Here is a 2,702-nt window from a genome sequence, read left to right on the forward strand (position 1 = left end):
AAAGCGACGTGGATTGCTGTCAGCGGGTGTCCTTTTGCAACATGACAATGCAAGACTCCACACTGCCCATACAACAGTAGCAACAATAACAGACCTGCATTTTGTGTGTCTTCCTCATCCACCATACTCACCAGACCTTGCCTGGTTTCCATATGTTTGGACCACTCAGAGACGCAATGGGAGGAAAGAAGTTCCGTTCTGATGAAGAGGAACGCCACGTGGTGCATGAGTGGTTGCGCAGACTACCAAAAGAATTTTTTTCTAAATGAATTTATGCACTTAGTAAGCGCTGGAGGACTTGCATTGACCGTGGGGGAGATTATGTTGAAAAGTGGTACAGCATTGTACCACTTCTGCACAATAAATAATATTTAAAAAAATATTTAAGGTTGTCATTTGACTCGCCCTCGTACCTCTGGACGTTAGGCAAAAGCAGAACGGTTATGCATATTTGTCCCAGTACAGTAAAGGTGAATTATTTACAAGAGCAGAACCTTCCAACACAATCACATCAGTGGCCAACATCTATAAACTGAAACTTCCTCGCAGATTAAAACTGTGTGCCCGACCGAGACTCGAACTCGGGACCTTTGCCTTCCGCGGGCAAGTGCTCTACCAACTGAGCTACCGAAGCACGACTCACGCCCGGTACTCACAGCTTTACTTCTGCCAGTACCTCGTCTCCTACCTTCCAAACTATGAACTGGCTTGCTTAGATTACTGTGAAAGCAAAGTTGTGTCTCCAGCCACCATGCCATTCTAGGGAAGCCTGTTAATAGACGTTGGCCGCTGATCGGATCGTGTATACGACTCGACTGCCGTGAAGATGGTGTCTTGAGTCACAGAGTCTGACTGCAATATAATACGTCAACGGGGACAGATGAAAATGTATGCCCCGACCGGGACTCGAACTCGAGATCTCCTGCTTACATGGCAGACGCTCTATCCTTCTGAGCCACCGAGGACTCAGAGGATAGTGCGACTGCAGGGACTTATCTCTGGCACGCATCCCGCGAAACCCTTATTCTCAATGTATTGTCCCGCACTACATTCGTAGTGCCCCCGCCCATTATACTCATTACTCGTTGCGCGTTGCCGATTCCCGTAAGAGTTCGGTCACTGTTTGTGCATCTGCACGGAAGAAGAAGATGGTCAAGTGGCCGGAGAGCCTTAACTATTTATATAATGTCCGAAAGAACAGATACCATCTTAGTACATAAATATAATACAACGACATCATTTTATTTCGTAAAAAAGGCCATTGTAACCGAAAGAGTTGTTTTGAGTGGTATAGTCTTCCCAGGCATAACACTGGTGAACTCACCACCATGTGCCAGCTGTGAGTGTGGAGTTTATACTGCTGCTAGCTGGCGAGCACGGCTACGCGGCAGCGACGACTCCTTCCTCGCCCTTCTCCCTGCAGGCATTAGCTTCCAGAGCGCGGCCTGTGGTCGGCGCGTGACCGGCAGCTGGAAGCCGGCGCTGGATCGGAGGCGTCTGCCCGCGGTGAGTCAGTGTCAACGACAGGTGTGCGACCCGGCCGGGCTTTAAACCCAGGCCGCCCTTATATGACGCTTGCCACGCGGCTATACAAGGGCACGACGCGCGGTCTGCGGCTCCCCGAGTGAGTCAGCGGCAGGGGCGACGGCCTCTCCTCACTACGGCACGCACTGCCGGGAGGCGTCCTCCGGGCCCGCTCCATTGGTGCTGCTATACGACGATGACGGTAGCAGGGTGGCTCTACGCTAGACGTGAGCTAGGTAGACACCTAAAACACCGAAATCTGGAAGCTCAGATTCTGGATCCCCTAAAATTTTAGCGGGAACGCAGACAAATAAAACCAAGTAGGTTCAGATGAAGAGTTGTACCTTCATATTAACTTGGGTAGTGTCGACGAACAGCGTAGAAACAGTCATCAACAAGTAGTGTAGACAATAGAAATTTAACCATCAGGAAATCATGTAAGCACATCGATACTTAATATTAATATTGATAGCCACGAATGTTGAAGTGTTTTATCGGACCAACTAACTACTGGTAATCACCATTAATAAAAAATATTATTTTTAATTTGGTATTTACCTTTTGTGCTGAGGTCTTAATTATTAACTCAGTTACTGTTTCTTAACTGTAAATATAAATCATTGCCAGTGGCCTTTTGGCAGTGGTAACACGATCATCGAAGGTATGTGCATTTTCAACTTCTCGCGGCGTAATGAACAATCTATTAAATTTCGAGCATGCAACAGTGTCAATAAAATTTCCTCCACTGATATTTCGGCCGCGTATCGTGCGCGCCATCCTCAGAGTGGTCTTGTGACTCACTCTGAGGATGGCCGGACGATACGCGGCCGAAATATAGGTGGAGGAAATTTTATTTGCGCGGCTGCATGCCAAAAATTGAATGGATCATCGAAGGTATGCTTTGTCGGGATTGGCTAGCGGTTGGATGTGTAACCGTCCAGGTCTGCCGAGCACTGTTGGTAAGTATGCTGCATTCAGCACTTGTGAGGCAAATCGAGGAGCAACTTTATTGAGAAATAACGGCTCCGCTCACGTAAACTGACAAACTGACAACGGCCGACAAAGCAGTATGCTGAACACATGTCCCTCCACATCCGCATCCAATGACGCCTAACGGCTAACGATGACACGGCGGTCGGTCGTCTTCCTAGACCTGCTCGAACGTAGAGAAAGAGGAG

The 2,702-nt window shown here is 48.3% G+C and overlaps 1 non-coding gene across 1 annotated transcript; it reads right to left on the bottom strand.

Moving 5' to 3' along the window:
• Window positions 1-560: 560 nt before the first annotated feature.
• Window positions 561-635, bottom strand: Trnap-cgg (transfer RNA proline (anticodon CGG)). The gene has a single exon. It is a non-coding gene; the product is annotated as a tRNA-Pro (tRNA).
• Window positions 636-2,702: the final 2,067 nt, after the last annotated feature.

This window comes from Schistocerca nitens, chromosome 8 (genome assembly GCF_023898315.1).
Source record: "Schistocerca nitens isolate TAMUIC-IGC-003100 chromosome 8, iqSchNite1.1, whole genome shotgun sequence".
NCBI lineage: Eukaryota > Metazoa > Arthropoda > Insecta > Orthoptera > Acrididae > Schistocerca > Schistocerca nitens.